General features: G+C 38.9%; 1 protein-coding gene across 3 annotated transcripts in view; it reads left to right on the plus strand.

The window, feature by feature from the left end:
• Positions 1–27,473, plus strand: part of Ed (hemicentin protein echinoid) — a 225,964-nt gene that overhangs the window by 46,847 nt on the left and 151,644 nt on the right. The gene's annotated exons all lie outside the window — the stretch shown is intronic.

Consider the following 27,473-nt stretch of genomic DNA (forward strand, 5'->3'; position numbering starts at 1 on the left):
AGGGTTTTATCGTTATACGCGCGTGTATACTTGCATATATGTGCATACGTGTGTGAGCTGGTCGTACGGGTGCTCACGTACGGAGAAGCGAGCAGACATCTGGTTCGCGCATCTCGTCTAAGAACGTAGAGGGGTAATGTGGGAAAAGGGTTACGTCGGAGAAGCATAGCTCGCGCAACCCTTTTAGCTATTTACCCTTCGCCACGCGCCATCAGCGTTTCCTTTCTCGCACTTTCGAGACATAGTCGCAGCGCAGCGTGTCGTTCTCGCCAATGGTGCATTATCGTACAGGTGCTTCGTGTCTCGAGAGATATCCGCAAGTCTGAAAACACATGACTTTGGTGTTTATTAATTTCTTTAAAGATGTGCGATAATTTGTCAAAAAAATACAAATAATATTATATATATTTATAATGATATACAACCATATTATCACCGAGTGAATTTATCATTCTGATCGAGATACTATGTAATCTGGCTACATTAAATGTAAAAACCGCTACATTTATCAATGGATACCACGACTGTCACGACAGTGTCCCGACGACACGTCAAATTATACAACTGTCGCAACATTCCGCGATCTTGCTAAGTGCTCAAGCACGCGTACACGACTCTCGAAAGAAAAATCCGCATGGTAAGATATGTGCATATACCCGGGACACATAAATATTTAGATTCGCGCGCGATTTCCATAGACGGACCATGCCATGGCGATATATTCAACTGGCTCGAGCAGCGGTAACAGCGTCGGCGTAATTTTTCTTCCTTCGCGCAAAACGAAACGATCGTTGTTGCGCGACGCAATGAGGAGGGAGAACAAGTAAGACGGAGGAGAATCCGATGAAAACACCACTCCGAGATAACGTTCTTTACGGCGCAATCTCGAGGCCGGCGGGAAAGAGGAGCGCCTTGGTCATTACGGTGGAACAAAGGACTGAAGGAAACTATCGTGAACGTTAACCGGCGGGAAACATCGTTGTCGTATAGTTCTGTGATTTCTGAGAGCCCAGCTGGCAGATATGCTCGTCGGCAGACGAACGCCATAGCGTTTTTTCTTGATAATTGAGCTGTTATATGTTACAATATGGCCTTACACCCCTTATACTGTTTGTTAGTGAAATAGATCCTTTGTACGTATACAACTCTTGAAATGGCAATTTGCCTCAATTTGTCGCAACGTCATGAATTCTTATTCTTTCTTGATAAATTGGAAGATAAATCGTGGTCGGATTGTTTTTTTCGCGTTTGCAAATGATATGGATGCTCATTTTAATTATATTTCTAATAAGTTGCTTTGCTTTAATCAGAATCTCATCTATTTTTAATTGATAACGACGCGAAGACGGCATTTCAAAATTACAGCCGTCAACTAATAAAAATTGTGATATTCTGCGTGTGTAATCTTTGACATTAACTTTTTTACAAAATGATTATACAATCACGTTGATGGAAGTTGCACGTGTTGTTTAACTGTTTTATAGCGTAAAGAAAATCACTCCGTTGAACGCAGTTTCAATAAATTAACGGACACGATAATTGATAATTCGCGCGCTGCGAGTTTTTGTCTCTCTCGAGACCGACAGACCCGCGCAATTGAGTTATTTTTATGGATTGTCGGACAGTAACCACGGTGACGAGAATTCGACAGGATATTATGTGTGGGGAGAATCGCTTGATAAAACACAGTTCCCTGCCAAGCTTCTCTCGCAAACTCGCGTTCACCGACTAGGAAAGAACCGATTCGGCCAAACTTTCGTGGCACCGCGATAATGACTGTAATATTTCTCCATCTGGAGGAAAGGGCGCACTTCCTGCCCGCGCGCCCCCTCCTCTTACCCACGCTTTCCTCGCCACTATTCTCGCTTCGACGTCGTCGGGAATGCCCGGCGCCAGCGATTCTTCTTAAACCGACCGCGACGATTGCATGCACCTCATCCCTTTTTTTCATCTTTTTGCTCTTCCGCACCTCATTCGTTCTATAGCGACACCGCGAAGTTGGGGCAAACTATTCAACGAGCATTAACAGTAAAATGGAATTATCCTCACGTTACATGCTGAATACACTTACGTCACGTTAAAGTGAAACTCAGTTAAAGAACTTATATATATCCCTTTTCACGAGAGACATACGAGAGATAATTAACCGAGGGGACAGCTTGAGATCAAATTTATATATTCAGATTAGATCAATTTAAAATTAAAGAAAATACGAGGTTTTATTATCGTGAGAAACCTTACTAGGGGAAGATTTAATTCAAATCATTTAGATTTAGAGCTAGAAGCAAATGAGTATATAGGAATCCTCTTGAGAAACTATGTCAGTGTTGTGCTCGAGCGAGGTTATTAAGCGACAATTTTTCATGTCGCATGAATAAGAAATTTATTCAATGCGTGCATTTCAAAGGGGCGATAAATAACACAGGAACGTATCCGCGATATTCGATGATTAATTGCGTCTAGGGACCGGTGAGAACAGCGCACCGCGTTCAATTACTTTTTTGTGCTGCATTTAGCCTCTATCCGTATCTATGCAAGCTCAACATTTTAAACAAAGGCCGATAAGCACAAATCGATATGTCAAACACATTACCGGTATGCATAATATATGTATATTAGATATCCGTGTTTCTAATGCAAAAAAGATTTAAGGATTTTAATGAATAAAAAATTCGCGTGTTTTTAAATACCCAATTTTATGTTACAAATATAAAACGTTACGTATGTAATATCATTCTCGACAAATATCATTTGAAAATTAATGTGATTATACATATGTCACATAAATATCACAGAGAAGTTTTCTCTTTCATCTACTTATCGTATCATTCGTATAAAAAAGTTTTTAACAAGTATATGTTATATTACTATTTTTCTAACATTTTTTTTTGTAATGTGTTAATAAAATACACGGCGATAAATATTTTTGAATAAATTACCACATTTTACTTGTATATATAGATATACATAATATATACACTTAAGATATATAAGATAATATACTTCATATATATTTGATTCTTTTTTATCTTATTTTCCATTTTATATATTGTTGGTCAATTACTTTATATTTCGTTAAAGTTCCGATCGCGTATTGGCTGACGTGAAACCTTTTGTCACGGTATTTTCTTGAATTCTGAGAAAGTTTTGTCTAGGACAATAATAAATGCGCCTCTTTTTATCTCTCCCTCTCGTTTCTCTTTCTTTCTTCGTTACAAATAGATTCGAATTTGCGAGCCAGTTTACTAGAAGCATTCCAGCCATTACGGTATCTATCTATCCCCATTTGCCTGCGAACTTTTCTCCCTTCGGGTGCATCTTTCAGGTAGAGCCGGGCGTTTACTCGTGTATGCAAACCGTCGATTTGCCGACTCGCAAACACCGATCGCTTACGTTTAGACCGACATATTTGAGTTCATTACCCTTGCGTTAACATTTATGTTATCATTCGTCATGAAAAATGAAAGACGCGGATCGATGTCATCGTGAACTACGGTCGTTTTCACGGAGTATTAGCGAGATAGCGATCACAGTACTTACCCGTACGATGCGTCAGTATTTCGCCGCTATTTTCATAATATGCGTATAACATTGCATTCTATCTTGCATTCCCTATTTTACTCTTTCTTCTTTTTTAGTATTTTTTGAAATTATAATGAAGTCGTAATGACGTGCGAATTATGTTTCATTAATTTTCTATAACAGCCCTTAACGGATAGCGTTTGTTGCTGATTTTGCAATAAAGGAAGTTCATAATCGCGAAACTAGCGATGCTTCAAATCAACGATTACTGATTGTATGCAATTGAAATGGCGTAGTTATAGCCGGCACAAAGGTTTGCGGTTTCCGGTGACACTGTTAGTCACGTTATCCGTTATATTACAATTGGTTGGGGCCCGTTAAAACTGGACAATGCGAAATGCTATAGGCTGTGATTGATTTTAAGTGAAGAACGTTGTCGTTATACGACGTTGTCAAACGTGTACAACGTTTCGCGTCGCTCGTACTGTTTGTCGTGTGCGCACCAACCGGAAATTTAATCAGCGGTAAATGGCTAATGTGTATACTCGTTGTCTCTAAACTCTTATACGGTACGTTCTTACTCTCCTCCTCTTGACTTCTATCTCCACTCTATTTCTCTCCGTTGCTATTTTAAGCTTCGATCAGATTGAATTACATCGAAGTCAATTGCAATGCAGTTCAAGTGTTATAATTTTATATAGACCTTGTTTAAATATTATACTATAAACAGCATAAGAAGATTTATCTGTATCAAAAAGATACTATAGACATATTTTTCTGGAAATATTTTATAATTTTTGCACTTTTTTCTTGTTAACTAAGTATTTTTGAAATATTAATTTGTGTCTTCTCGTCTCGCCCTGTATATTATATTATATAAACTGATCCTTAATAGAGTTTCGTTAAAAATTACTTTAAATTACTTTAATCAAAACTTTTAATCAAAACTTTAAGCGCAATCTTTGTTTTTTTTTTAACTTTACCACAGCTTTTTTTTTGCAGAAAGATGTGTCAGAACTTCGAAATGCTTTTAGGAGTATATATATATATATATATATATATATATATATTTCCTTTCGAACGCCTCTCCATTCTCCCGTTATTGACAGAACAGTTATTCACGACGCGACGAGATAAGCTTCAGTGAAATTGAATTAAATCAAAGCTCGACCGCGGCGGGCATTAATCAGCGTCAATTACGGTGCGTAAACGGAGCGCGTGCCCCGCACTCGCACCGTCTTGTTTCTTCGTTTACTCGCCGCCGTTGGTCCCGCTCTCTTCATGGCTCGACGCCATCGTCCACCCCCGTCGCGTATGCTCACGGCAGCGTGTTATTACGATAGCAAGCCAACACGAACCCACGGCGGAGTCGCGCAGCGCGACACGCGGCTCGTTTAATATCGATAACAACCCTCGTGCGGGTAGCCCGCGTTTCTCTCTCTCTCTCTCTCTCTCTCTCTCTTTTTCCCTCTTTTTCGTTTCCTCTTTCCTCGCGTGTCACCGCGTTATTCCGCTTCTTCTTTGCTTGCTGATTATTATCGACGCGCGGTGCTTGACTAAGAACTCTTCGCGCTTTCACGCTGGACTTCCAACTTTTATACTCGCTATTTTTGATTAATCGAAAACGTCTCGTCTCCGACATTTCATTGATATTCTATTAAAATATTAGACGCGCTCTACGATGACAAAAACGGAAGTTTACAATTTGAATGCGTCTAAACGATAAATTATGCAGTACAATGTCTGCTTTGAATCGATAAATAATTTTCAATCCGTTGTCTGCCAAGTTGACAAATCCAATCCAGGAAAATAAAGCAATTGGGAGCTAAATCTGCAACTCTTTAAAGCGCGTCGTATTTAAGTCCTGTTCTGCCAAGACTTTCATGCTTTTCGTCGCGCATATACGATATTCTGGAAGATGGCAGAGACGATGGCGGCAGCAGTATTTCATACTTAATCTCTTAACTCTTAAACGTCTCCGCGATAAATTTCGAGTGATTAGCATAATGCGTTAGCGTATACGTGTGCAATTAAGTGAGTGTGCCATACTCGGCTTTTCGCGCGTTTTATCTCTCTCCTGAGGGGCGCCGAGATACGTGGATGTACGTTGCACGTGTGCATCCTCTTTGCACCAAAGGCATATCGTCGTTGGTCCCCTTGATCCCCCTTGATCGATGAGCTTCGTCCGTTCGTCCCCTTTGTGGTACTTTTCGTTCATTCGGCGACATTGCCGTTTGATAGCTTGCCTCGGAGTCTGCAGGAGCGAGATTGTAGCATAAATGCAATTCAAAGTTTTCGACGACGGTAAACAGTTTCCTCGTTGTGTTGTGTTGATACGTCGGCGACTCAATCGCCCTTTGTAACAACATAAAGCGAAATAGCCTTTCTGTGCATCTTCATATAAAAAAAACCTTATGTGTGTTTTACTTTAGATGCATATTTCTATAGCAATATTTTGCATTATGAAATATAAATACCGATCTCGTTTAATTTGTCTATAAAAACATATTTCTGATATAAATTGATTTATGAATAAGTCTAATTTATTTTTTAAGGATAAAATAGTAATTTGTTTTATTTTCATATTATTTTAACCGTATTTTTTATATATATTATTTTAAAAGAAATTTACTCTTCTCCCTTTTAATCTCTCATCTTTTCTAAAAGAAAATTCTTGTTCAGAGCAGTTTACATGTTGTAGCTAAATATCACTTGAATATGTAACAATAACGATGGTTTTTGATTAATTACTTTATTAATAAATAGTAAGTAACATTTTTTTATTAACTCATTTTCTCACCACTGCGGTAGAGTTAATGGCACATTTTTTTTTAAGTGTAGTTATATTGTAATCAAAGGATTGCAATCGTATTCGTTTCGATGGTTCGGGTTGTTTATCATTAAATTTTTTGTTGTCATTATTTTCGTGTACTTCAATGTCTTCCTCTGTTTCACGCAGTACTAATTCGCATATAATATCGAAACATCAGTATCTATCTGGATTTCTTCGTCATTTACGATTCTCAGTTTTTCTTCTTGTTTATCTGTGTTTTTTTTCATCATACCACGCATTGGTCAGTATTTTAAAACCTGTATTTTGAAAGCAAACGGTAGTCGTTTTTTTGTTCTTCAATAAGATCTATCTTCCCCCGAAAAATCTGATGAATGCCAGTGTTCAATCAACGACCTGATTAGTAAAATAGAAGGTGATTGTTGTTCAGACTTGCGGACAATCAAATTACATTTATTGCAAAAGTACGAAGAAGATATGTCCTTATCTGCACTGAAAAAGAGAAAAACTTTTATTGCTTTTGAAATACAGGTTTCAAAATACTGACCAATGCGTGATATATGTTGAAAAGAAAACAGATAAACGGGAAGAAAGACTGAGAGTCGAAGTAAATGACGGAGAAATCTAGACAGACATTGATGCTTCAATATTTTGCGAATTAGTACTGCGTGAAACAGAGGAAGACATTGAAGTAGACGAGGGAGGATAATGACAACGAAAGATTTAATGACGAACAATCCGGACCATCGAAACGAATAGGGGAGACCGGGGCTCGTTGACACAGCTTTCACAATTTCGGCATTTGAGTTTTTAAACAACTAATTATTATGATTAAACAGTACTAATATGATTATTTTCAAAAATTATATCTTTCTTTAGGCGCGGTATCTCCCGTATCTCCAAAACTAGCTCTATGCTTAACTTTAAATTTTTTTAGATTAATGTCCCATTATATATAGCATCGTTTGGCATACAATTTGATTCGAATTTCGAGGGCCACCAAAATAGGCTAAAAACGTGCGATTTTGGGGTCGCTCTTTACTTGCCACCTCTTGAATCAGAGTTTTCTCTTTTTTTTTATTATAATACTTGTTTGATTTAAATAAAACTTTGGGAAAGGTACCTATGTCATAAAGGAGATATTTTATGATAACTTTTCCATTGTTTCTTTCACTATAAATATAAGCGGAACACATTGCCAACTTGATCCTTGTGCCTGGTCTCCCCTACGTTTGCAGTGACAGTCTTTGATTACAATATAATAACACTTTAAAGGTAAAGCGCCATTAACTCTACCGTAAGCAGGTAGTGAGGAAATAAGTTAATGTCAATGTTTAATTATTTATTGTTCTTAATAATCTAACATACTTAATACTATAATATATGGACTTTTTTACGCATTTACGCATAATCAACATATATGTATATTATATATTATAATTATTTCTCTAAATAAATTAAAAGTTTTGTCATCCAAATAATCAAATACATATTATAATTTAGAAGCGTACCTACCTATTGAAGTATTTAAATATAAAGTATTACATTGTAAGCCAATCTCTAATTTAACTGTTACATAAGAAATTCTCTTTTTAATTTATTTGTTTTATGATAGTTTTTTAAAACCTTTCAAAGTTTATTTTTTTAATTAATTTTTTTCAGAGAAACTTCCAAGATTTTCTTAACAGTACTCGGTTAAAAATTATGGAAATTATTCCTTTGTTATTTGAATTTTTTGCAACATTTATTAATAAGTCGTGCATCCAAGGATTAAAACACTCGTATTACTGAATCGCTGTTTTGATCACTACTTTGATACTTGAAACGTATATACAATTCGCATGACTTTTTCTAGAGGTCTTATAGTATTACTCTCACATTATCGATCTTGGATTCGAAGTAGGCGTAGTCGACGGAAAAGTTACGCGTTGCGGAAACAGTCTCTGGAAAGTCTTTTCTCAACTGAACCCTCAGAACGAACGGTTGGCCCTCTTAAAGAACCACCCCCAGAGATTGGCTCTAAAATTTCCGATGGTCATCCACAAAGGCGTGATTTTCAAACATATGTCTCCCGCGGGGTATATCTTTATCGTCGCCACTGTTTCCGCAAAATTCACGGGGGTGCACTTGCATATATGTTACACGGTCTCTCTGGTTATAAGGAGAAACTACACACAGTTCGTGTGGTACACTGTTTCCCACTAGAAGCAAAGGCTCTCTCCGTTTGCATTAACGTTAATTTAAAATTGCTCTGAACGACACGCCGACACAGAAATTGCTTTTACTCAGGATCTATCGCGCAGAGATCATCCATCGAAAGTGAACTATGTAAATTTCATTTCGGGAACCCCCTTCTCTCTCTCTCTATCTCTCACCTTCCCCTGTTGTATGTCTCGTATTTTCCCGATCTCCCTCTCTCGTTCTCTCTCTTGCTCTCTCTTTCAACAACCGTCCACTCAACGACTTTGTCGCTCCGCAAATTGCCAACATTGTGTGAACTTCCGCTAATCCTAATCAACGTCGTCGGAGTCGACGTTGTAGCGTCAACGTGGCCTCTCGAGTTTCTCCGAGTTTATCGATGCACCTGAGCAAGACTATGGCTTGTCTACGCTACTCTTGCCTCGAGAGAGCTCTCCTTTTGCACATTTCATTTCACCAGGAATTGCTAAATTCGGCCCGTGGCGGTCATGATTCGGATTATAAACGCTTACGTTAGCGAATATGCATAATGCGAATAAGCTCGGGGCAATAATTACTATATGTACGCGTTGTAATAACGCGAATAGGTATAGGTGAATCGCGTAATTTGAAACGTTTGTAAAACAAAATTTGCGACAAAAAGAAAGCAGTTTCAAATCCAGACAGTAATTTACGGATAGCTCATCATAAAACGTTTATTTTTTTCTCGACTTTTTTACGCATTTATAAAAGCAAATAAAAAATAAATGTATATTTAAAAAAACCAATTTTAAACCTTATACAATAAAATATGTTGCGTAATTTAATCATCGCATAAAACGGAAATAATGTTGATTTCGATGTTTATGGTGCGAATATCCGCGGATTAAAAACAGATGAGTCGAGTATCTCTCGTTAGTGCATGACAAAGTCAACCAAAGTGTATCGGCGCATCTGCGCGTAACGCGACAAAGAGGAGCGAGAGAACGAGCGTATAGGAGCGAGGAGAACAGCAAAGAGAAACGATGCATACAGGGTCGATCGAGGGGGAGAGAGAGAGAAAGAGATGGGCGAAAGAGTGATGCGGTGATTTGTGTATCCGCGTTAGGCGTGAGGTCGATGCGGCCATAATAATTTATCGTTGTAAAATATTGTCTCACCGACGACGCCAATGACGCGGAAAGCCCGCGGTAAATCGAACGAGATCACGCGAACGCGCGCGGCCAGGTATCGCGTGTCGATCGCGCTCGATTCGATTTGAATCTATTTGCCGCCGATTCGTTCGGCGCGTGACTTCGAGTACGTGCGCTGTGCGACATGGAAACTTATTGAAACACGTTCGACGTGTCCGAGTAAAATACCGCTTATCGTGCGGGAACTCCCGCGCGAGCGTCCCGCTGCGCCGCGCCCGCGCCGCACGGCTCGCCGATTGAATCACCTGAAATTACGGGGATCGCGGCCGCGATCGTTGTGTAATCTTAACCCATAGTAATTTAAAATGAACTTTAACTTATCGGTTTTAATATGGGCTTTATTGAAAAATATGTTGCATATAATAAAAGATTTACAGAAATTGCTTTTGAAAAAGTTGGCTGTGAATTTGTCGGAATTCTATTTGCAGAAGTCGAGAGAAGAGACGTAACACCCAGAACGCCTTATATATTTGCATTTGTATGCACACCATGTATTACATTATTCATTATTTTAATTTAATTTAATTAACAATATTTATTCGTTATATATAAAGCCTTTTTCTTTGCAGCGCAAAATGTAGGTGAAACATTTATTAAATATCTTCCTTGCTCGGAGCAATTCAGAGTCAATGAAAACGGTAGTAACGTCAGTGACGCGATAGTGACTTCTGTAACTCCATCATTGTCACGGGAGTTACGACAAACCATACTGCCGGCGAGAACAATCGGGGAATTACCGTTGTCGCCCGTCTTGTGTCGACTGTCCCCTCACCCTTTCCCACTTGTCTAATAGTTTCTCTATCGGTACCGCACAAGAAGGGACCAAATCATCCCGAGAAATTATTTTTATTTAAAAATATCTATTTGACGAGAGAGAGAGACTACCGATGAATTTTTTTAAAGAAGCCATTCAAAATGATAGGCGATAAATGCGTCATTCAAGGATTAATTTTGTCTTACAATTCAAAAATTTATATCAATCAGATTCTTCTCTCATCTCTGGAAATACCGAAAGGTACAAATGTACACTTACTTTGCGATGCTCGTGTTCGATAATTGGCGCGATAAGGACGGCATGGACAGAATCGAGCGGCGCGTGACGATAGACGAAAATCGCGCGGTGCTCTTCTCATTTTCGCTCACTTATGATAAGACCGGCGCTTTCGATAACGGCGGAAAAAAGATTTCAGTATGCACCGAGTCCTCTCGTGGTGGGGGGAAAATAAGAAGGGAAACGGAGGAACAAACGTCGGCACGGACGTGCACTTAGCGACGCGCCAAGCGTGTCGTAAAGCGATCGTCGTAATGTCGTCTGAAATAGAGTTACGGACATTTACGCGCTTCCGCGCTCACGTTTCACCGATATGGAAACGACTTGCCAAGGAGTTACAACGACCTAGGCGGACACAGTAATGGCGACGCAGGACAGTCCGAATAATGGATTTCTCTTAGGGGTCGCACGGCATACCGATCCTGCGCCGACATATATTCCGGTATCCGTGAATAAATCGATATCGACCAACGCCGATTGGCACTGTCGTTAACGTTAACGTAGCTTCGATCCGTTTCTCCATCCCGCCCTGACACCGCATCGGTAATCCTGCTCAGCTGAATATTCCGTCGCCCCAGACTGTCGAATTTGCTCTGCATCAGCGTGATCAGCCAGCTTATAGATCTTGCAATCGCGTAACCGTGTACCCGACGCGTGATCGTCGGATGTGAAGCGATACATCCCTACCAAGCAGATCAAACCGCTACACTGTATAGTGTTATCGGATTGGGGTAATTTTAACCCAGAAATACGAGATCTTCGATACAATGGGGGGAGATTTCAGAAAAAATAAGATTAATTGGGATAAAACAAATATAACACACGGAAATACTTCTCAGTAATAATCTTATTATTCGTAAAATTAATATAGTTAATAACTATTTCAGAAATGTCACGAAATTATAAACTTGGAGACAATGAACTACTAACCATTATTGGAAAATATCACGTTATAACTATATTTAAGGAAGGCATGACGAGCTTTTTCTTAATTGGAGAATTTTTCAGTTTTATTGTTTAATATTTTCTGAACTTTTTTCTTTTTGCTCAGATATTACGAGATTGTCCGATTAATTCTTCTCTCGGTGCACTCTTACTTCATAACCGTTACAATTACGCTCGCGATTGGCCCGGATCCGGCAGGAGATAAATAAAAGTAAATGACAACGTGCGGCAATAACGCGGCACGCGAATGTACCTCGAGGTTAAAGGTTAAAGTCCGATGACAGGAGCCTCGAGGGAATTTTGATGGAGGCGGTTCGCGCCGCGACAAGGACCGTACCGATAAATTGAATTTCTTCGTGCTCGTGATTGCCATCGGCGATTCGGCTCTGGCCTCAGATCGACGCAAACCCGCTACATCCTGCACCTACTTTGCGCCGTTGCACGACGCGTTCGTTGACGGGCGACGTATTTGCACGTCCGGATATTCAGTTAAGGCCTGGACACACGAATCGACGGAAGACGTAAGACGTAAATCGTAAGGAAATCCACTAATCAGAGTCGACTATTCCCCTCTTCTTCTCTCTTAAAGAGGGGAATAGTCGACTCTGATTGGTGGATTTCCTTACGATTTACGTCTTACGTCTTCCGTCGATTCGCGTGTGAAGGCCTTTAACGCCCGGACCAGCTTGGAACATCGGGATTGCCGTGTTAATCGAAACTCGGTCACTATCGTTAGAGAGAGGGAGAGGGGGAGGGAAAGAGAGACTTTGCTAGATTCGGAATCCACTAAAACATCGAATAGTCATTGGCGATTCGTCGATGTCATATGTTCGTGCATATATAAGTATACACATTCATACATTGACTGCACATTTCAAAGTAGAATTTTCGACGAGCTTTCTGGGGCACGTCCGTTCCATTATCGTTACCAACAACCTATTTTACTTTCATTATTCGAAATATATGAGCAAAATTATGTGTACATTTACTACGTTAAAGTGACATACGCGAGACAGTTCAACGCTATTTAAAACGCTCTTTAATGTTTTTTAAAAGGTTTTTTTTAGGACGCATTATTGATAATACCAGTTATCGAACGTCAGTTATTTCTTGCGTTATTGCTTACTAGGCAAATCTCATTAAATCTTTATACATCCATAATCGTTGGATCGACGCTAATCAATCACTGCCAACTTGGACTAGCAATACTGCTGTCCCTGTGGAAAAAAACGGCGAAGGATAATTAAACGCCACTCGAAAGATCCCTCTAACGTTTCGGAGGGCAACGTTCTATAGAGATCACGCTGCTGGGAAGAGTACAGGCAAAGGTTAACGAGTAGCCGTCGAAGAAGACAAAGACGAAGGTGGATCTGTTGATAGCGGCTAGACCAGGCGACAAGGACGGTAATTTAATCGAGCATTCTGCGCGCTGGACACGGATACAATGTTATTGTTATACCGCAAGTGATGGAACATGAGCGTCAAACATGAAACTTAGACCAGATCTTAGACGAAAGTGCAACAAGACAGAATATAGCGGTAATAAAGCCTGAAGGTAAGCAGAACTTGGAATTGCAAAATAAGTGCAATGTTGTAGAGGATACTCCATTGGTCGCACTGAGAAAAAAAATTTGTCAATCCCAATAAATATTTAGTTCGATACGTTCAACTAAACATTTTAGTTAGTTAACTAAACATTAGTTGTATTAATTAATTCTTGATTAAAGAAACGAAATAAATTGTTGAAACAACTAATATTTAGTTAACTAACAAAAATGTTTAGTTGAACGTATCGGACTAAATATTTCTTGGAATTAACAATTTTTTTCGCAGTGCGATAATATGCGCTTGGTTATTACAAAAAAAGCTGGTTAAAAAATGTAACAGGAGCAACTGATCAATGTGTGCTTCTTACCCGAACGGAAGCGTTAAGATCTTATTCTTCATGCATTTAAATTATGATTTAAAATTTTTACCTAGAACAAAATAAAATCTCGTACTCCGTCTTGACGTTTGTTCTTTTAACCCGATCAATGTTATCACGAATACTCAGTTTGCAAAGTGGGGAGACAGATACCTAAATGTAATAAGTTATTGCACCGCATTTTCTCATCGTCGGGCCAAATGCGCGATCTCCGATATTACACACGAATTGGGAGCACTCAATAGAGATTTTACCTTCGAAATGTCAGAGTTAACTCAATCAGGATATCTAAAACTAAACTCGAATTACGACTTATTGTGCCGGTAAAAGCATCACAATTGCATGGTATCGCGTCGATAAGCAGAAGTAAACACAACCACATCGCTTTCGGAAATTACTTCTGCGCGTTGTTCGTATATAGGATTATATATACTACCATTATCAAACAAAAACTCTCACGATACTCTCAATAAGTTAAAGTTATTGTCTGGAAAATTTCAAGACAAAATTATTATCTCTTAATGATAACACGTTGTGTGCAAGTCAGGAAATGCAACTTCGAAAATCGCATGCTTGCTGTATGGAATGTATACGGATTGGAGCTCTTTCTCTCTAGCCCTGTTCGCGAACCTTATTTGCCCGTTTCCATTATCTTTTCCTTTTTACTGCGAAGTACCATAACTTGCCGGGTATGTCACGCCGGTCGCCGTACCGAAACGGCCACGATCCGCGAAACGAGATTTCGCCGGACGAGCGTCGTGGAACGACGTGGTCGTACGTATCAGTCCTGTCTCCGCAAGCTTTTCCGCTGCTCTCTCGTTACTCTCGTTATTTCGTGCACACGTAACACGTCCCTTACTCGTTTAGCGACAAATCACGACCCGCATAATCTTAAACCTCTCAATGTATAATAACAAAATATATATATAATTCGATCTATGAGAGACGTTTTAAAAGTGAGTATGAATCTTAATTTTAAATTTGGTTTATTTTATAACGCAGGAAATATCGTTTCAAGACGCATTCTTATATTTGGAGTAACATGCGAGCTACAAAATAATAAAGAGAAAATATGTAGTAGGTAATGTAAAAAGGGGAAGCACGCACTAGAGAATGAATGCATTTTTCACTCACAATAAGACAAAATTACGCGCTTTCGCGTAACTTTCACATTTAGGTATGCAACGGCACACTCGTCGCTTTGCTCCTATATCTGAAACATACAGTACGCCGTATTTTCCGTCGTATAATAATCTACATGATTAGAACCTACATTAGAATTCTTTAAGTTTTATCTACGTTCTGATGCATACCACGGCGTCACGCGAGAGGTTAAAACCACAGGCTTTTACGATTTGTTATTTCATACAAAGAGTTTGCATTACGAAGCAGTTTTGCGCGTTGCAACATTGACACAGTGTGTAAAATAATATAAATTTAAGGCCAGTCACACGATGAAACGTTTACAAACACATGCACCGGACAGCCCAATAAAATAAAATATTCAAACGAACATCAACGCGTAAAATATTAACACATTCTCTCTCCGAGTTTCCCCCTTTCGGTTCTGGTTCAAAAACGTTTTAAGAGACGACTATTTTGACGCACCAAAACATTTCACGCTCAGCCCGTAGAAATGCAGTTGACGGATTAATTAGAAAATGTTTCGGCGTAGTCATGCGCTGCTACATATTTCGGCGTTAATGAAGTTCCCCTCTAACAAAGTTTCTAACGAGATAGAGAAATCGTTCTACCATTTTGAATAACCCGTATTGTTCGCGTAAATCTTCGCTCGGAATAGTTTAGACTTGAGCCCTCTTTGATCCAAAGTTACATAACCGGTGGATGGTTCGTGGCATTGCAGACGTGGAATTTTAAAAATCGCTAAGCAAAGTGCAAAATCTTACACTAATAATAATATGAATTGAAAAATAACGTGTTTACGACTGTCGTGACATTTGTGCAAAATAACGTAATTACTTCATCACTTTATTTATAATGGGAGCTTTGCAGCAAGCTACACAAGTCGACACAAGTGTCGTTTTGTCTTTGTTACTCATTGCTAAAAAAGAAAGGTAGAACGAAGTTTGTGTCGACTTGTGTCGCTTGCTGGAAAGCTCCCAATACTTATAGACATCACAGGCGCGCGCTATTTAACTTTAATATTTCACTGTTATTATTACACTGTGGACGGTATTCATAGTCGGATCTTAAGACTCCGTTCAGCTAATCAAATGACCGTATTAGCATCTTAAGATGTTACTTAGGACGGTCGTAACCACTACTTACCACTACAAATCTTTACATAGATACGTATATGTAAAAGATACATATTTTAAAGGATTAAAGAATAAAGAATTCAAAATCAAAGCATTATTATTAAGTTATAGGCCAGTCATTACTTTATTAATATTTACTTTATTAATAAATAGTAAATCACATTTTTTTAAGTACATTATTAGAAAATACTCTCGAGGCTTGTTCTAGAAACGGTTATATAATTGATATGTCAATTTTGATATATTGTAGCAGAAATGCATTTTGATCAATTATCGTATACTGATCAATCACTTATCTACTATCTTGTATGAAACATTTATTTGGAAAGTGATGTAAGCTCAGTTACGAAAATTTTGCTAAAATCGATACAGCGCACTAGTTGATATTCATTGAGTGTTTCATTAAAATTCATTACTGAATCGGGTTCCGAAACTAAACCTGCACTCAAGATAAGTTCACACAAATCGATACTGAATATATCTATATGCCATTCATGTCACGAAATACGCAAAAATGAAAATTTAGAAAGAGTTATTCAAAAATTATTGTACAATAATATAAATAGATATATATATGTGATAAAGGTATCCGACTGTCACTTTATTTCAATCCACACAATATCCACTGGATTAACTGATTGAATGTCAGCAGTCGTTTATTAATATTTTAATTATTTTGGAAAATAAATAAGTCAATATATTCATTAAATAGTAAAAATAGTTATATAGTTACTTTAGTTACTATAAGGTGAAATAATGTCATAAGAATTTCTACTAATGTTAAATTCGAGAATGTATAGGTATTTTGTCTAATCACAAAAATGTGTAATAAAAATGAACTCGTTGTTGCTTCTCAAATTCTTAACATAAGCAACTTCATATCAACTAATAACTTCAATAACAATATTTAATTAAATATATCAGCGTTTGAGAATTAAGTAGGTACAAAATTGATAAAATAATCTTTTGTTCTAAAGTAAAATATTTAGATACGTAATAAACATGAATCAGATGTAATAGTATATATACTCGTAATTTTTTACATTCTCTTTTATCATGAAAATTCGAGCAGAAACGAATGTTTTTATATCGAATGCACGTTATCGTAATTCGAAGTGTTTGAGCCCTATGTAATGGGAAACGTTGTTGAGGAAGAACTTTCCGTTGCACTGTAGCAACGATCGGTTTCCCATCGAGTCCGGTTTACGTTTACAAGGGCTGGGAACGACGGAAGGTCGTTAAAACGTCAAGCAAATTGTTCTCCGCTCTCTCTTGCCACTGCTGTGGTACGTTTAGTAATACCTGTTGTGTTTTTGGGAATGTTAGGAACAAGGTGTTAGAGACATGATGAGCAACGCAGAAGTAACACGTAGTACTTTTTTTTTATCCTCAACCGCATGTTAATTAAAATTTACGAATTTTTATAGCTATTGGTTATATATTATTAAATAAGGTTATTTTTAATAAATCAAACGAGGAAAGCATATAAATGGAAATTTATATTTTGATCAGCTTACATTTGCGTTTTAACGACTCTTATAGTATATTCATAACAATATGAAATGCCATATTTTGGCAAATTAACTATTGATTGTAAATCAGTTTTGCATACAAATAAATTGTATATATTACAGTTTCGATTTGTAAATTGGGATACATTTCTGATAAATCCAAACAAAGCTGTTAGTCTCTTTTAACAATTAGTTAGTAAATTAAATATATTCGGCCAATTTGTCACAACCTATTGATTATCGAGAATAATAATAGGTTACCAAATACTGTTAAATTAACATTAATATGAAAACCAGTAATTTCTACGTTACGAAAGTGTCTTTACGGTGCAATGTCAATGACCGTTTTTTCTTCGGTCGGATTATTTCGAAATCCTTTGTATTTTTCAAATGATATATCTAAAAATATCATTTTATATAATTTTAGGTAATTATAAATTAATATCGAAATATTAGTAGTCATACAATGTCAGGATTAACATTTTGAAAATGTTGTTTCGGTTTTTTTCCCTATTTTTTCTATTATTAAGATATACTTACAATACGTTAAAGATTTACTTTTTGTATGTTTTTTGTTTCTAAAAATACTTTAATAATGAAAATTATTACATATATAATTAATATTAAAAATACAGTTAGAGTTAAATAAAAACTTGCATTTTCATGGTAATTATTAAATCAGACCTATTCGATTAGATTGAACGAAGGAGCTTCTAATTTTTGTGTAATATAGATTTCAGCAGGCCTAAATTAAATATTTTTTTCGCATAGATATCAAAACGTTAAATTTTTTTAAAAATCCGACGTCCATGATCGTTGCATATTGTGTGCCGTCATCACGAAAGACGATAAACATAAAACTGCGTTTCAGCCAAATTTACGCGAGTTAACTACGTTGCTTGTAATTACTGTCTAATGGTTGTGCAGCAAGAGACAATGTGATTAATCGCGAAACGCCCGGAACGTGGAAGACGAGAGGCACGCGATCCAGCAGCGGCGCCAGCTTCTGCGTTGCTGTCATAAGCTCTAAACACTTTGTTCGAAAATGCCCTAAAAGCTTACCGCGCCTCTCTCGCGTTCGACAAATTGGAGCACCAGCCGGACAGTCGCGTCGTCGTTAAAGACTGCCGTAGCTCTTCGGACGTGGCGCGCTTTGCCGCTCGTTAAATTGGAAAACTCGTTAAAAATTACCATTAGAGGTACAAAGGGCGCGAGCATGGAGAGAAAAAAGAATCCGCGAATAAACGTGTAGAAAAAAAGGAGAAAAAAAAGATGTGAACTTATATAGCCATTGCCGTTTAACGCTTCATGATGAATGACATTTTCGCGATACTTAACATTATTAAAATTTCGTGTCATTACAGTTTTATTATAGTTAATATAATATTCAGAATATTATACGAGCCGAATTACATTTGTCGGATTAATGCATTCACTTGAATATTTACTACTTCTATCTTGCAATCTTACCAATACCAATCTGTAATGAAAACGCAAATTGGGAATATGACAAATTGGAAACTAATCAGTCGTGGAGCAGACGGCACAACGATCTTTCGATCGCCATTCGATTGCGATAGACTGCTCGGCATAATTACCCATCGAAGCGCTGTCATTCGGTTAAATACGAACAGATGGGGAAAGGGAAAGATAAATAGGCCGATAGTCGTGGGGAGACGAACGGAGCGTAAGGGGGAGGGAGGTTGATCGGGCGACGAGGAATGCGATTGGAACTGACCACCGGATACACGCGGTGGGTCAAGTTAATTAATCTTATCGCTAATTAATTTCACCTGGCGCGCGATAAGCCGCTTCCGAACGAATAACGCGGAAATCAGCCCGCGACGTGACTCGCGGGATGAGCACGCTCGCGCGCATACTAACGCACCGCGTTTTGTTGTAGTCCCCCCGAAATAGATGCATATATAATATATGCCTCTCGCAATGAGAGACTCGGAATAACACTTTAAGCATTATACGGCTGCCACGCGATAATACTCGCCACCACATTAATGTCCGTACGAACGATAATTCCCATTTAATAATTACCGGTGGCATGATAGCGCGCGCGAAGCTCGGGGCCATAATTACTACGCATCGACGGAGTACATCCCTGCCAATAATGTCCATGAGCACTATGGGGGATTGCTTAAATACGACTATGGATAATATTTTCATTAGCTTCCCCATTACCGAATTAATTAACGGATATATGTCACTGAGAAAGAGCAGGCTAGAGGGAAAAGAGAATTGACAGTAAGAAAGGAATTTTAGTTTCATTCTCTTTTAAATTATGTAGCTGCACTTAAGAAAATATATTTAAGATTTCATATATCTATTTAACATTCATGTAATAAAATTTTCATGCAATTAATATTCTAACGGTAAACGTCATCGTGATGTTGCTAATTGACTGTTTATAATTATCAGAGAGACTCAGAGAAATAAAGAAACAGACAAAATTTTTACCTGCTGAGAAATATACTATTGAATATTGAATAAACGGTAAATGTCGGTTCTCTCGATGTTTTTGCTGAAAATATATTTATCGGATTGATTTGGAACATCTCGTATAATATTTTTAAAAATTAACCAGCGAGTATTATATTTTTGTTTTCTGTTTTATACGCTAATTGCCTAAAAAAGAATTTATAATTTCAAAATGATATGTGACTGCAGTTATACCTAATGTATAATACATGCAGTAATACGTATGTATATTATATGTAATATACTAATATGTATAATATATGTATTATATATATATATATAGATATATATAAATTTGTATAATAAGCTAATCTCATACAGATTACATAATCGGAATATATGCATATGATTGTCTTTATAAATACGGGACATAACATGTTGTTACGAAGCTATTGTTATTTCGATAATGATGCGACGATTGTTATTTCGGCGATACACGTTTTCTCGCTTTTGGTAACTGGTCTTCATGGTAACTATAGTACGTCCGTTTCCACCCATCTCCCCTTTCTTGCATCACGCGTAAATATACACGTGCTGAGTACTCTCGCTGGGGCATCTCTTAACCGCTGATAAATAGAGCAAGTTTCGTGCAACGTGTTGCTTCGCCTTCCTCGTTTCGTTACTCCCAGTTCGCCTAAGTGCGCAAACTTTGGCCTGGATGTGCCGCCACGGGAATGCGGATAGGCAATGGCGCGCAACCAAGGTGTTCTGGGAACAACTTAAGGGGAGCTGGTGCACTCGCGACGTGATGGGAGGACGGCGAGTGCGGACGGAGAAGGAAGTGCGTATGCGCCAGCGATGCTAACGAGGGCAATCGACGGTACAGGACGGCGGGGTTAAGTTTCACGTCGAGGGTCGATGAAACGGGGAAGGAAATTGGCCACCCTTTTGACAAGACTTGTTCCAATTCTTTAACCCTGACACCTTAACATTTTAATCGTATAACTAAACTCAACTATCTTTTCTTTTCTATCTTTTAGTTGAAATAATTATTTGCTAATATATCTAGTAAATAGAGTATTACTATAACTTCGGTCTCCGCTAAAGATAATTTCCACGTATGTACAAATAAAACTGTCAAAAAGTCTCAAGATTTCTGTTTAATAGAATAGACTTCAAATATAGCTAAAAGATTAGTGAAGGATTCTGGAATTGTCCCACAGCATTTCGGATCGCAAGAGGTGTGGACTTCCATGTGGTGTTCGGTCAGCGTGCCATCAGCGTAACGAACAACTATTTGGACTGTTATTTGCGATAAGTTTTTCTCGGCGCCGGGTGCACGTGTCGCCTCTCCGTTCCATCTGCTCGTTACTAAATCAAAAAAGCATGTTCGAAACTTTACGCTTTCGCGGACACACTGCAGCGGGTGCGTTATTCATGACGAAAACCTCTACGGATCGTCTTCCCTTGGTTCTCAGGCACGGGCTACAATTTCTTGCATACATGACGTAACGAATATTCGGCCCCTCTATTCCTCACCGTGTCCCTTTCCCCTACTAGCTAATTATACTCGTTTATACAATGATTATAAATACGATTTTAATAGATAATTGGTGACAACGTGATTTAACGAATATATTTTTCCTCGATTAATAAAATTGTTTGTCATGTTTTGAAAGCTCTTACGAAATATAACCTTAGAATTAATTATTTGTAACTTTGTATTAAAATAATAGTTTCGTTCTAAAATATACATGTCAGTTTACACCACTGTGTGTTACCGTGTTACCGAAATATTTAAAAACAAATGGAATAAGATGAATAATAATTATTATTTATATATTTAAAAATTATATTTAAAAATTTACTATATATATATATATATATATATATATATATATATATATATGTTTCTATCGACATTGCCGAAATTTTCCTCAATCCCCGCCAGGCAAAGGGATATTTATGCATACTCTCGTGTCGTAGTTTAGAGCCCGAGGGACTCTATCTCGAAACACGTAGACAGTATCCATCTTACTATACGTTTATCTATCCTCCGGACTAAGCCACGTTCGCGGACCGCGCTTAAGGCTACCGTTACATTCTCTGGTCGGCGCGGCGCTTCGCAGCCAACTATCCAACCCGATACCGACCTCTCTGTGCACGTACGTAGAAGCGTACGTTAGGCACGGAAAAAGATGTACGGCGAGTAGATGGAGAAGGAACATATATATAAAGACAGATAAAGAGAGAGAGAGAGAGCGAGAGAGCGAGAGTTACACCAGAGTACTTAGGTGCAACGTGCAAGTCCGTTGAACTCCGGTCGAGACCGCGCGACCCTTTCTCGACTGTGTTGTCCTCTTCTTCATCCTGCGTCAGCTCGTGCGGTATTGCCTCGTCGTGCCTTCTCTCGTTTTCTTTCTCGTTTCGCCCGTCCGCCTATTTACTCCCGTTTCTTCGTGGTTTTTGCCTACGGAAGGGTAATCATGGTGCTTTACGCGTTACTGGACCCGCCGTCTTCTTTTCTTCCTCCAAAGACCAACCTCCACCTCCATCATCCCGATTGTCGCTTTCTCATCTCGTTCTCTTCTCCCCCTTTTCATCGTTCTTTCTTCGTGCGTTTCATTCGTGCCAAACGCAGCCCTCGTCCGGATGGAGACCCCTTCTTCTCCGACTCGTAATGACAAAATCGTGCACTTCTGTCAACCGCCATCCGCCATTACCGGTTTTCTCAGGATAGCCGCGGGAAGCATTGGAAGATTTTTGTTTCTATTGTCTCCATGATATAGGTATTCATATAGTCTTTTTTTTCGCTGTTTATATATGCTATTTGTAGAGAGATAAGAAAGAGATTGTGAGTACGTGGGTGTGTATGTTGAAAAAAAGATTACAATTAAATATATTGCGGGCGCTACTGGCTCTCAAAATATTCACACGTCGGTATCAATTTAAAATAATAACTGAAGTTTTACAAGTTTCAAAGATTTGCCTTAGTAAAAACGATATACATCATAGACGATGTATATAGGTAACCACAGACGCGCAATACTACGACCGCGGGGCCGTTTTCAGTTATAAAAAATACAGAATGGTTTCCCGATTCCTTTTCAGAATACGCGTGTCTGATCGTATAGGCTATCCGATTGTAGAATCGACCTTCGTACATTTTTTCCTCTATATTTTTGTGCTCGAGCTTTTTTCAGCAAAGGTTGTTTTCGTGAAATGGTCAATACGTACATGTTGCGCAGTGCACGGGGTATGTCGGGTGGATAGTAAGGATCGGAGTCGGAAGGAGAACCGTAACTACATGTACGCGGTTATGAGCTTTTGTTGCGCGTCGCGTATACGCGAATGAACCTCTCATCATCCTCCCTTTTGGCCGACATTCTCTTTCGAGCAAAGAGAATCAGCTACCGCGAGTCGAAACAGCATTTCATTAGTCGGGCCGGTCTCGAAAGATTCCTCGTTTGCGTAATAAACGCGGAGGCGGTGGCTGGATGCGGGAGAAGTGAGAAGTGTACTCTTGCGCGGCTACGCGAGGGCAGTAAAGGGAGAAACGGGGCAAAAGAGCGGAGCGAGGCGAACGGCGGAATAAACAAATTAAATCGCTCCGCTTCCGCTTTTTCTTCGGTTCTCTCTCTGCCTCGTAATTGCACCGCGAGGAGGAGGAACGCCGGACGTTTCCTGCGTGTAACGTTTACGCGCGTCGCAACCAACAATAAGAGTTTTACTGGGTCATGCGTCGTGTGTTACGTGCCGTGCAAGGAATTTTTATTCGCTGTTTAGTTTTAATCAAAACCCCGCGCGCGGTACAGTCCGGCTTCAAGCGTTCTTCTTCTACCTCAATGACGGCCTTTTTTTCGTTCTCCGACATGCGCGGGACGAGACTCAAACAGAGCGGGTGAAATGAGAACGAGGATACTGGACACTGAGGCCACCGTCCCTGTCGAGAAATAATTGAAAAAAACATGAAGTGGATCAAAATTCGGTGCACCGAAAGAGCAGCGCGACCCAAGTGTGCTACGGGCTCTCGAAAAAAATTGATAGCCCTCCGGGTTTTCGCATTGGACACGGACCCGGAGAGAGGAACAATGTCGCGCGGTAAAAGCGATGCGAAATTGTTTTCGAAAGTAACTACCGGGAATTATAAGAGGATTACTTCCCTGTAAACGGCGGACTAAAAAGTAATAAGCACTTTCATTAAATCATCTTCGCTCGCTATCGCGCATACGGATAAAGACTTCACCTTGGACGGTTTATAACGAAAGAGTAACGCTTACTCGGTGTGTGGGGATTCGTTGTTTTTTCTGTTATTCGTTTGTAGGTCGAGTTACACACATGGCCGCGACATTCTACCAGTATCGCGCGATATTCGCGAGGAAAAAGCTTTTCAGTGTGCCGTATATTTAATCCCCTCGATTAAATAAACTACGCGAAGTAAAATAAAGTCGTTCCGTTCCGCAATAATTGCTACTAAAGTAAATATTTGGCTAATTCCATCTATGCTGTTATATTTTTAATCCCTCGTATTCTTCCAATGATCCGCAGTAGCTGTGCCGTTGCGCTATGAATAAATACCTGTTTCACGACTCGCTTATTTGTGAATGAAAAAAAAGGGGGTACAGACCAATGAATTCTCGGTTAGTTGCGCACAATGGAATATCGAAATCGCAGGACGTTAATCGTCTCGATGACGCACAGAACAGATCGCGTTTGCTTTTTGCTCTCGCTCGCTCGACTCATGCCGCATCAATAATTCCGCTCGTCTATAAATCTTCGCGAATTGGTATAGGCGGAAGAAACGCACGAGATTTAGCCATATCGTCGATCGTAGGTCACATTGTCCAATTTAAAGTTCGTTACGCTCGCTCCACTTTGCGTTTACGAATTAAAAAAAAGAGGATAGAGTCTCCTCCCTGTCGGAGTATATTTGATAGCGGCTCGCGAAACTCCTGTGTGCCATGCCAGTAGATACCCGGAGCAGAGCCAGAGCGGTGCTAAAAGTTATACCTCGTCATAGGTTGCACTAAAATTCCCGACGAGTTCAACCTTGCGCAGAGGTGAACGATTTACCTTACCGAGCCGGTAAAACCGTCTGAAAATCCGACGCGCGTGGGGCGCGCGAGTTTACGCTTTTCGCGTATCAACTCGCGGGATACTTTTATTACGCTTCACGGCACGTAGCGCGCAGTTTTAAAACGATTAATTCTCTCAGAGCGATAACGAAAGCTTTCCTGCAATCCCTTAACCCGGGGTGATCCGAATCTTATCGTGTTGAGATCTATTGCGGAATGATGATGAACTACGTGGGAAATTTGTATTGAAGTCAAACAGAATAATCGTACAACGCGTCAGAGGATTTTTCAATAAATAATAATCGCATCATGAGGTTGTTGAAATAATAATTGTGTAGAATTATAATTACCAATTAGGCTTTTGGGAAATATTATGATATGATATCGCGATATAAATATTGTGTTACCAAGTATCCCGATTAAAATTAATACCTTACACGAGAATACAATAACAAATACGAGATAATGCAAAATATATACAACGATATTTCTACTTTATCCTGCACAAAATTAGACCGCGCTTTACGAGCAATATCATAACACGCAATTGGTAATTACCATCATATCATGTGTGCAGTTTTTAGGTGAAATAAAAAATGTGTAGCATTACAGGATTAAGAACATTTAGCTACGGGTCATAACGAGTAGTTGTTGTCGGGAACGTTGGGATTCGCGACGGAAAAAATGCCGCTCGAGTAGATTATATGTGCGCTCGTTGATTATCGCGAGACGTGCATCGTTGCGGACGCTTTTGCGAAGCTACCAAAAGCCAGCGCTAGTCGCTGTACCGGAGACTTTTGCAGCTTTTTTCCCCCTTCTTATTCGACTTTTTTCCTTTTACCCGACTTTGCCGCGGTGTACCTTCCCTCCCCTACGGATTCATCTGTACGGTTATGTGTGCGGGTTCTGGTCGCAAACCGACCTGGCTGGATGCCAGGAGCAAAAATCTTTCCGCACGTATTTACCTGATGATATCGCTGTTATACGCGGAGACAGGATGACCGAATCGGCTGAGCGTGCTCAGTGACTGCGGATACACAAGCCTTTCCAATCAAATTGGATTTGTTCAGTGGATAATTCAATACGCGAGGAAATGTCAGAGACAGATTATTCCAACTTTCCCCCGTGCTAACTCCTATTACACTTCTCCGATTATCCATGTAATAGATCATTGATATCTCTTATTTCTAATACAAACCTGATATTAATTCTATAATACATACATATAGATCTATGTAGATTCTATCAAATTTTTTGATTATGTAATATATATTGCGCGGATATTAACTTTTTAGTTATGAATGTCTGAGATATTATAGTTTATATACAGAATTATTATTATGTCGAATTTTTCTTTTCATCAAATCGCTTTCCTCGACGAAAAGTGGGGCACAATGTTTTATAAGGAGACTAGAGAGACTTTGTGTATTTTGTAATTATTCCCTACGTCTCGGCACAGATCGAATGTGAACGGAGGTGCCACTAGACCATGGCTACTGTAGAAATCGTGGCTGGTGTGGCAGGAGAAGCCGAACGAACGAAGAAGTGGAAAAAAAGAGAAGAAAAAAATTGGCGCACGCACGGAGGGGCGGAAATTGGTCCGCAATCTTTGCACGGCTTACGGACAATTGCTGTCGGAATTGCTTCCCTCTATATATGCTTTGTCCCTTCCTTCTGTTCTTCTTTTCTGCACTTTCTCCGGCTCGTTTCTTCGTTCTTTCTCTCCATCATTCTTTCTCCCTTTGCTTTCTTTTTCATTATCTTGTTGGATCACCTGCTTCGCGTCGTTCCACAGTTACAGCTCTTGTTTCATTTTCGAGTCGGCTTCTTCCGTATGTCGTGTAAGAATACGGAACAATAAGGAGAATGAATATCGAATGAATGTCGAGCTCGTAACATGCTTTGAGCTGACACGTATTTCGAAGATGTGCAAAATAATTTTTAAGTGCGACGTCAAGGTGAACGATTTTCACGTAGCGTATTTACGTGATACGTACATACTGATACAATTTAAATAAATTGTATTAGAAATATTAATATATGTATACATATATTTGTGAATTGCAGAAATATTAAATAATATATATATAATATAATATATAATATAATGTTAGAGATAACAAATGATATCTTTTCCGCGCCATATTTTCTCATTCAATGCGATGTATCTTACAGTCGCAGTTTTTTCTATTTTAAGAATATTTTTATAAGCACGTATAGTGAATCTTCTAATTTTTAATTATTCTGATTCTAATAACTCTTATTCTTATAATTCCAATATTATGCCAACTCCTACTAATTAATTAATTTAATTGTCTAATGTATAATATAAAATTGCATATAATAATAGTAATAATACATATAATATATAAGCATTTCAGTGTATGTACTATATATAGCTTCTGTCAGGGCTCCTTGAGTAACAGTTACACGATACCGTGGAATTACCGAGCTCGAAACAACATTTTCTCGTCTACAATCACGCGTGGCATCGCAGGTGCCGTTGATAACCGCGCACGTACGAATAATTGCGTTTTTCGCCGTGTATTTCGGCGAGGCAATTGAGAGAGGCGG

The sequence above is a fragment of the Temnothorax americanus genome, unplaced genomic scaffold (genome assembly GCF_048541705.1).
Source record: "Temnothorax americanus isolate GAGA-0224 unplaced genomic scaffold, ASM4854170v1 Scaffold32, whole genome shotgun sequence".
NCBI classification, from domain to species: domain Eukaryota; kingdom Metazoa; phylum Arthropoda; class Insecta; order Hymenoptera; family Formicidae; genus Temnothorax; species Temnothorax americanus.